At 32.5% G+C, this 10,846-nt stretch overlaps 2 pseudogenes; both read left to right on the top strand.

The window, feature by feature from the left end:
* Positions 1 to 10,326: 10,326 nt before the first annotated feature.
* LOC121207033 (uncharacterized) lies at positions 10,327 to 10,412 on the top strand (annotated as a pseudogene).
* A 124-nt stretch (positions 10,413 to 10,536) lies between these two features.
* LOC121207044 (uncharacterized) lies at positions 10,537 to 10,609 on the top strand (annotated as a pseudogene).
* Positions 10,610 to 10,846: the final 237 nt, after the last annotated feature.

The raw sequence follows: 10,846 nt of genomic DNA, 5'->3' as shown, positions 1-10,846 counted from the left end.
TTTTCACGAACAATACTGGTGCACCCCAAGGTGAGAAACTTGGTCGAGCGAAACCTCTATCCGTCAACTCTTGCAATTGAGCTTTCAATTCCTTTAACTCGGTTAGTGCCATACGATATGGAGCTATCGAAATTGGCGTAGTTCCAGGTACAAGCTCAATACCAAACTCTATCTCCCGAACAGGTGGCAAACCCGGTAACTCTTCAGGAAAAACATCCGGGTATTCACAAACCACCGGCACAGATTCGGGTTTCTTTTCTAATTCTTTGTCATCAAGTACATACGCAAGGTATGCTTCGCACCCTTTTCTTACATATTTCTGGGCCAACATTGCTGATATTACAGCTGGCAACCCCCTTAAGTCTGTAGACTCAACTCGGATTATCTCGTTATTTGCGCACCTCAAATCAATAGTCTTGCTTTTGCAATTCACAACCGCATCATGCGCGGTCAACCAATCCAAACCAAGAATAACATCAAATTCGTCAAACGGCAAAAGCATCAAATCGGCCGGAAAACAGGATTCTCGGATTATTAGAGGGCATCTCTTACACACTTTATCAACAAGTATGCATTGACCCAAAGGGTTTGACACTCGAATTACGAACTCAGTAGACTCAACAGGTAGAGTCTTATTGGATGCTAAGGTTTCGCATACATATGAATGAGTAGAGCCAGGGTCAATCAATGCAATCACATTAGTATCAAAGAGAGTGAAGGTACCAGTGATGACATCAGGGGAGGATGCCTCCTCTCATGCGCGAATGGCATATGCTCTAGCAGGAGTACGGTTCTCGGCTCGAACAGCCGTATCAGAGGCCCCTCTCTGACTACCACCCCTACCTCCTAAAATTCTCGGTGGTCTACCTCTAGTTGTCACTCCACTAGTCTTGCACCTTGAATCTTATTCTTCTCATCAAGCTCCGTGCAATCTCTAATGAAGTGGTCCTTCGAACCGCATCCGTAACAGGCCCTGTTAGTAGACTTACCCCAACATTCACCTAGGTGTCGTCTTCCGCATTGGGGACATTCAGGTTTCTCTTGACGATTATTGCCCACACTAGCTACCGAAGTATCTCGGGAGTCCATCGATGGTCGTGCCCTGATGGAAATTCCCGCAGTGTCCTCGACTTATTAGTGTCCTCCCTGAACTTCTTTACAGCTGAGAACGGAGCTTTACCCGTCGATCTTTTACGATAGTCTCTAGCTTCAAATTCAGCCTTCTTCTTCTCCTTTCCAAGTTCTTCCGCCTTGCAGGCTCGTTCGACTAGTGTTACGAATTCTTTTATCTCCAAAATACCCACTAGTAGCTTTAAATCTTCATTCAATCCTTCTTCGAATCTTTTGCACATAGCAACCTCATCAGCTACACACTCTCGGGCATACCTACTGAGTCTTACGAATTCATGTTCGTATTCAGATACTGTCATACGGCCTTGCTTGAGTTCCAAGAATTCCTTGCGCTTTTGATCAATGAACCGTTGGCTAATATATTTCTTTCGGAATTCCGTTTGAAAGAAGTCCCAAGTAACTCGTTCGTTTGGGACTATGGAAATCAGGTCCTCCACCAATAGTAGGCTGAGTCCCGCAACAAGGATATAGCACACTTTAGACATTCATCGGGTGTGCATGACAGTTCATCAAACACCCGAATGGTGTTATCAAGCCAGAACTCGGCCCTTTCAGCATCATCAGTAACTATGGCCCTGAACTCCTCAGCCCCGCGCTTCCTAATCAAGTCTACAGGTGGCTTACTCAGCCTCACAGGATCAGTGACTGATGGCATTACGGGCTCTTGGGGTGGATTATTCAAATTCGGGAATTGTTGGACAGCCGGATTGGTTCGGGCATATTGTGCGACCCACTCATTCATCATGGTAAAGAAGGCTTGTTTAGCCCCCTCACCTTGATCATTCGCAGATGACTGAGGTTCAACAGGCGGCGTCCCTTGTGCAGGAGCAGCCGCTACACTTTCAACGTCATCCGCCAAGGTTCTCTCTACACCGGGATCCATTTACTAATCAAAACAAAAATTTTAACCGTCAGAAGTCATCACACATTTAAACATTAACATTAAGGCATGTATAGCTAGCCTCATACGTGCTATGGTAGTCCTAGAACCGACTAAACCATAGCTCTGATACCAATAAAATTATAACACCCCGAACCCGAGACCGTCGCCGGAGTCGAACACGAGGTGTTAACAGACTTCAAACCACTTATTTGACATTTCCCAGACAAGCTGCCAATCTGCGTACTAGTCGCTTTAAAATCATATCTTGAGTTCTGAAACTCAAAATCCAGTTCCGTAAATTTTCCCTGGAACTAGACTCATATACTATATGGTAGAATTTTTGTAGAATTTTTGTCGGGCAATTAGTACAGTTTATTAGTTAAATTCTCCCCTATTACAGGGTGCGACTGCACTGACCTTCATGCATTACGATTTGGATAACTCCCTGCACAAAGCTTCAATACTGATGCCGTTTGTTTCTATAGAAACTAGACTCATAGAGGAATCTATAAATATATGGCATGACTCCTAATTATCTCTGGTTAATTTATAATGAATTTCCAAAGTTGGAACAGGGAACCCAGAAACTGTTCTGGCCCTGTCTCACGAGAACCTGAATATCTCTTAACATACTGTCCATATGATCGTTTCGTTACTTCTATATGAAAATAGACTCATCGAGCTTCAATTACATAATTTATTCACTATTTAATTCCATTCCTACTAATTTTTGTGATTTTTCAATCCCACGTCACTGCTGCTGCCAGCATCTGTTACTGAAGCAACTATGCCCATTTCGTGATTTCTCATTGATCTATCTAGTAATTCATCATACATATCACAAAATTATAATCATGACTAGCCATACCAAAGGCTAATCATTGTCAAACATCTCCCTACTACACTATTGCCATATCATGAATCTTAACACCAAAATTAATCAGCCATAACATATGGCATAAAAAGAAAATCGAATTACCAAGACTTACGACCTAACGTTATAAAACCAAATCCAACCGAACATTTATGCCATTTTCGCATGGCTAAAATTTTACATACCAAATTTCAACAAAACATATTAGCCTATACATGCCGAAATGTTCTCCTAGACAGACTAAAAAGAAAATACCAAAAGTTGCTAGCCGGTGTGATGACTCCGATGACGGCCCGATCACGCAAAAAGAGACGAGTCCAAGAAACCTAAAATAGGTGACAAGGAAACACCGAGTGAGTATATAACTCAGTAAGTCATAAGCAATGCACTACCATCCATTAATAACATTATCACAAGAGGAAGCAAAATGGAACGAGGCTAGTTACTCCATCCATACCGAACCATACCAAACCATACCATAGTTCCTCAAACCTATCGGTTCAAGCTCATACCAAGTCATGCATTCACATTCCATATACTAATCAATAGGATATTTGAGGCATTTTCATACATCATTTTATTTTCGTTACAATCATACAACTAAACGACCTTTCACCTATTCCATGATAAATCTTATGTACATGACTTCAATTATAATTGTCACATAGGTTCAAACTTACCAAGCTCAACTTCAAATATAAACATAGCGCTTATTAGTCACGAACTCGAGGTACTTACCCGATCCGCTGTCTGTGATCAACTCAATAATGTCGCACACTTAGTGTCCATAGTGATTCAAAAGTATATATTAAGTCCGCACACTCAGTGCTATATAATCAACTTGCACACTTAGTGCTATATAATCAAACTCGCACACTTAGTGCTACATAATCAAACTCGCACACTTAGTGCTACATAATCAAACTCGCACACTTAGTGCTGTACAATTTAAACCCGCACACTTAGCGCCAATCTCATGATCATAAATGTTTATACCCGCACTCTTAGTGCCGAGATCAACAACTCAATACATCTCACCTCTTTTCTTTTCATTCAACACTTTCATCACCACATACATACATGTATATATATATTTATCATTCCATTTAGCATCATTACATAGACGTTATGACCATTTAAATTAATACAAACTATATGCTTAATGACTTACTTTATGTTGGGTAAAATAATTCCGAGTCGGCTACTCGATGACCTTCGATTTCCCCTTGTTGGACGCCTCTCCTTTAGATTCTTGAGCTTAAATAAATAAATCAACTAGTTTAATTACCTTGCTAGTTATTTATATCCCGTAACATTAATAGTTTCATATCAAAAGAAGCATACGGCAACATTTTATTTCAAGGTACATATTCATAATTCAAATTCGACCATATAAACCAATATCATCCACTTGATCAATTATAGAGAATTAAAGTTAATATCACCATGTGTACTCTATATGGCCCATTATACATAATCAAATTTAACATCATCTATATATTTACTCATATGGCCGAATATACATACCCCCATATAATATCATTTTCATTCCATTTAACACTTAATTTCCACCACATAAACACTTGGCCGAATAATCCTAAACTAGCAAAACTCCACATTTGTTCATACCATCTTTTAAATCCACATGTATATTTTATTTTTACATGAACCATAGCCGAATCGTTTTAACCATGAGTAACATAACAAGCATAAATCATACTTATGGATATACCATGGCCGATTCAATCTAATCACATCCAAAATCATCAACCATTTTCAATGCATATAACATATATAAACATGAATAAGTTTCATATAATCTCTTAACACATTAATTTCTTTCATCAACAATCTTTTGTTTCTTTATCCATCAAAACTTAAAGGTAAGAAAAAAATCAAGGTCTTCTCACACATACCATAACCGAAAGTTCCATCCAACACTCTAAATTCGAAATTTTAGTATGGCTAGGTAAGAAAAACGTGATGATTAACCTGAACAACTAAGATTTCAAAGAAAGATTAACAAAATTTACTAACCTCCTCTTCATTCAAAAGGCCGAATGCCTTTGCCCCCCTCTTTTTCTTCTTCTTGTACGGCTAAGAAGAACAAGGTAATAACCCCTTTTTTTTTTACTTCTTTTATTATCCTTAGTATTTCTTTTATTATTTCCTTTCCTTTACATAAAATAATGACCACTTCATGGAAATTTACCACATATTCTAATATATGCTCCATCATGGCCGGCCACTATGTATAAAAGAAGGAGTATTTGACATGCAAAGCCATTATTCTCACTACATGCTTTAATAGGTCCTTATAAATTAACCTATCACATTTCAAATTTTCTCACATAAGTCCTATTACTAAAATTCACCTACAATTAAACAAAATTCAAATATGAAATTTTCACACATGCATATATACATATAATAAGCATCAAATATGACAGCTAATTATTTTATGACTCGGTTTAGCGGTCCCGAAACCACTTCCCGACTAGGTCAATTTTGGCTGTCACAATAATGTATGTAATTGTGGAGAGCTCAATCACGATACTTTAGTGGAATAACTTCGTGACTAAATAAGTTTATAATTAATAGGTGAAAAAATAGAACTTAATTATAAAACATTTGAGTCCTAATTATAGATGTCCAATTGATCCTTCCGCTAGCTCGTTGAAACTAGAAATGAATAGCATTTAGAATCAAATGAATATAAATAGATAGAAATTATAAGTTAGAGAAATGGGTTACATTCGAAAATGAATGTGATTTCTCACTAAGTATGGAAATGACCTGAGAATTAATTTAAGTTTTTCAAATTATTATTTAATCAAATAATTGAAGTTCAAAAATGGAATTAAATTAATTGGTGATTATGAATCAATTGAATATAGAAATTAAATAGATTTCTTAGATTCTTTTACGTTAAAGTTGATATTACTTTAATAGAATTAGAATTTGGTTAAGAAGATTATTTAATTAGAAAATTAATTAATTTAATAAATAATATTTATTTTGGGAATTAAAAAAATATGTATTAGGTTGGATTAAATTATAAAATGTTAGGTTAAAATTCACGAATCACATATAATTAGACTCAATATTGGAGGGCCTAAAACTCCTCATAATAAATATGGGGGGCAACAACTCTAGTATAATTAACTAGGGTTAGCTATCCATCTCTCCTAGTTGAACTAGGGGACTCATTTTTCTATCATATAAGTATTATTTGTATTCTAATAATTCAATTAGGATTCTCTAATATCTCTTTATAAATAGATTACACTGGTAAGGCTAAAAATACACCGTTTGAGAACTTGTTATTGTACCTGGAAATAGTTAGAATTTATTTCTAAGTATAAATTTTATTTTCCAGGAATAAAATTTCTATCATTTCTATATATAGAGAGAGAGATTTACTTTCTACTGAAAGTAGGAAAATTATTTATGATTTTGTGTTTGACTCATGATTATTCGAGCCCATACTCGAAGTGATTTGTAATATAAGAATAGTAGAAAAGGTGGTTCGGTTGAAAGCTGGGAGCGTCAAAGATTTGTCTCGCACAAAGCACATATACTTTTTGAAAAAAGTTTATTGTCATAAATATCACAAACCAACTTGGTTTTCAAATTCTTATTTTTCTGTTGTAACAGAAAATCATTTCCAAACCGGAATTTTTCAGCAATATAATATTTCAATAATTCAATGCAATGAACATGAAATATAAATTTTAAATGCTTTTTTAAGTAATTAATATAAATTATTTGAAAATTAATAACATATAAAATATTTTTTAAAAAATCAAATATAATAAATAAGATTTAAATAATTTAATATAATGATAAATTAAATATTTAAATAATTTAATATAATGATATGTAAAATATAAAGTAATCTATTTTTATACATCTTTTAAATAATTAATATAAATAAGGGTATTTTGATAACTTTACTTTCAAACGCAAAAGTTAAAAGCCAAAAGCACTTAAACTTCAACATTTGTGTTTGGATGAAAATTCATTTTTTATCATATTTTTTACTCTAAAAATCAAATGTGGTAGAAAAACACTTTCCACTGCAATGGAGAGCACATACTAGAAAGCTTGATATCTACCATTAGAAAAAAATGTTGGTGGTGCTTTGAAAATAATGAGGAAAAATTAAGATAATGAATTGTAATACAGATTAAGAGATATATATGACAATTTGTTGTGAAAGAAGAAAAAAAGTGGGAGTTATTTTTAGACCATGCAAGCAAAGAAGGAGATGATAAAACTTATTTAAGAATGTATGAGATGTGAGATTTAAGAAAAATATATATAAGACATATGGAGATGTTGTCTCGAAAAAGCTATATGAAATAATAGAACTTAAGAGTATCTGAATATCTCTACATTTAATATTTGTGTCAAACCTTATTGTCACCTTCATAATCTTTTCCACAATTTAATATCTATAAATACTGTATTTTTTAATTAATTAAATACCAATAATTAAGGGCTTCTAACTAAATTATCTAAATAATTAGAATTGTGTTTTTTTATGCTATTTCGATTATTATTTTTTAAAAATTAAAAATAAAATTATTTTTATTTTTTAAAATTTTCATGTGTTTCTTCCACTAAATTATATTTCTAAGTTAATTTATTAATTTATGAATATTTTATAAATTAGTTATTCAAATAAAGCATTTTAAATAATATTTTTCTATATAAATTTTGTTTTTTATCATCAAAATCAACAAGGAATGGTAAAATTTAATAAACAAATAACATTTAGTGGAAAAATCCAATAAATTTAAAGTTTAGTGGCAATTTTTTTAACAAAACGACAAAATTCAATCACATAATAGTTGAATGATAAATTTACTTAAACTCTCAAAATGTAATAGCAAAAATCAATTAAAATAAAATAGTATGGCCGCAAATTTCACTTTAACAATTTTTTCTAAATATTATATAGATTATATTGATTAAAAATGTAAAAATAATATTATACAATATATAAATAATTCAAAATTTTAATAAATCAAAATAATTATTTTAAAATTTTATAAAATTCTAATATATAAATATAATTTTTAAAATTTCAAAATAATAAATATAAAAATTGGAAATTTATAAAATGAAAACATATTTAAATTTTAGAACATTGCAAAAAAAAAACTTTAAATTTTCAAAAATATATATTCTAGAAATTTCATAATAAAATTTAATTTTTTAAAAAATATAAATCTAAAAATTAAAAATAATATTCAAAAATTCAAAAAATAGAAAAAAAATTTAACTAAAGAAATATAAAGTCCATAAATTGAAAAGGGTTAATTTAAAACTTGAAACATTAAAAAAAATCAAAATGTATACATTTTAGAATTTTTTAATAATTTTTAAAAATTACAATAAAATATAATTTAAAAATTTTTGAAATTTTAAAAGATTTAAAATTCAAAAGAAATACCGATCAACACCGATTAATAGTCAGCCAACACCAATTAACGACCGGTCAAGTCAAAGGTTTTTTTTAAAAAAATTGAACTTTTAATATTCTTTTTCTATTTTTATTTTTAATCTAAATTTAAATATATATATATTTAATTTTTTGGTAAAAAGTGATAAGGAGTTCATTTTGGTCATGATACTAGGAAATGGAATCCTAGAATGGCGCCATATATCTCTGTAAAACGTAATGGTATTCATATTACAAATTTGACTAAAACTGCTCGTTTTTTTATTAGAAGCTTGTGATTTAGTTTTTGATACAGCAAGTAAGGGAAAACAATTCTTAATTGTTGGTACCAAAATAAAGCCGTTGATTCGGTGGTGCGGATTGCAATAAGGGCTCGGTGTCATTATGTAAATAAAAAATGGCTCGGTGGTATGTTAACAAATTGGCCCACTACATAAATGAGGCTTCACAAGTTTAGGGACTTGAGAACAGAACAAAAGACGGGGGGACTTAATCGTCTTCCGAAAAGAGATGCAACTATGTTGAAGAGACAATTATCTCGCTTGCAAACATATCTAGGCGGGATTAAATATATGACGAGATTACCTGATATTGTAATCATCGTTGATCAACAAGAAAAATATACGACTCTTCGAGAATGTATCACTTTGGGAATTCCAACAATTTGTTTAATCGATACAATAACGATCTTAATCTCGTAGATATTCGATTTCAGTAAATGATGACGTTATAGCTTCAATTCGATTAATTCTTAACAAATTAATAGTTACAATTGTGAGAGTCGTTCTAGTTACATTGAAATCCTTCATAATAATAAGATAAATAAATTATTTTTAGAACACATAGATGTCTCGTAAATAACAAAGTACGGAGTTCCCTTAGAACAATAAAAAGCATTGTTCTTCTTCTAGCATAACTGTAGCATTTAAAGAGGTGTCACTGAACACCTCACCCTATTGCCGTGAAGCTATCACCGCCTATCACTATCAATGCTTTCTCTGTAACAGTAAATCCTAACTCCCAAGCTCGTTTATAAGTTAAAGATAGATCTCAAACCTGCATAAATTGGGATTTTTGGTTATTCTTTGTTGTAAGTAAGCGTACGACTATTGTATTATCAGTTCCAATATAACTTTCCTTATCCAAGGTCCCAAGCATGTCGTAATCCCTCATGCACCCCCCATAACTCCACATCAAGAATTGAGCATGAGCCAATATCTAGGGTGAAGTTAGATATTTACTTGTCTCACTGATTTATCAAATATTATTTTTTTTAATTTTAATAAATTGAATGTCATGAGACATTTTAATTGATATCATGTGTCAATCAATTTTTTAACATTTTTATAAAATTGGAACAGAATTGAAAATCAAAATAATAAATTAGTATCAAGATGAGATGAAAAAAAAAATAAATACCGAAATGAAAAAACATATAAAGTTGAAGGGCGAAAGGAGCATTAAGCCTAATAGAAGATCAATATTTAAAACCAATGAATGTTAATCAACCCAAAAAGCCCCAAACCCTAATATGGAGCTAATAGACGGACACTCAAGCCCAATAACATAAAACCCTAATTTGAAGGATTAGGGTTTTGTTATTTGTCGTCGGAGTCTATAAAACGGCTTCTACCTCATTCTCCTCAAATCAGATCTAATCGGTGGATTGCCTATCAGGTAAAATCTACTTTAGCCTATTATTGTTTTTTATTTCTGCCATTTCTCTTAATTTTCATAGTGTTCTGAGCTAGGCTTCGACATTTTTTACTTCCAGTCGGAATTTTTTAGGGTTTGCAGTTTGCAATTGACATCGAAAATTGTCTCTGTTGGTGGTTTAAATCTTTAATTAATTAAGTTTTTGTTGAAGCCTATATGGAGTCCCTGACTGAAGAGAATTTTTGTTTTTCGGCTATTTAAATACCATTCTTATATTTTCCCTTTGCTCCATCGATAGATTCTTTCATGTTTGCCTCTGAGGATGATTGAAAATAAAACTTTCGTTCTTCCGAGAAAGTCCATGCGGAAAATTGCTGGGAGACCTGAACTGAGGAGGCTTCATTTTTCTCCTGTTATTGTATAAATTGCTTGTACATATATGTGTGTGCGTACGTATCTGTGGCGTGTCAACATTTAGTTATGTCCGTGACATTTTTGGGACTAGGAGTTGAAGGCTTCTATCACTCTGATGATGTTTTTCGTTCTCCTGAGCTAATATATGCTGAAATTTATGGAGACCTGAACTGAAAGAGTTTCAGAAGATTTTTTACTGTGATGTTTGTGATTCAGTGGTTTATGTTATATCTTTGCAAAGCTAGATCCGTTATTTTTTCACTAACTCTTCAATTCTTCTGAAGCATCCATGTCGGACACTTCAGACTCTAAGCAGTTTTTTTCAAAAATAAACTTCGTTTTTGTTTTGACTGGGCAATTTATAATTAAGCTATAGTAATTCTTTTTTTTGTGGTGTTGCATGGTTTAAAAATTTATT

The sequence above is a fragment of the Gossypium hirsutum genome, chromosome A01, assembly GCF_007990345.1.
Source record: "Gossypium hirsutum isolate 1008001.06 chromosome A01, Gossypium_hirsutum_v2.1, whole genome shotgun sequence".
Lineage (NCBI taxonomy): Eukaryota > Viridiplantae > Streptophyta > Magnoliopsida > Malvales > Malvaceae > Gossypium > Gossypium hirsutum.
This window is presented reverse-complemented; position numbering and strand designations above follow the sequence as displayed.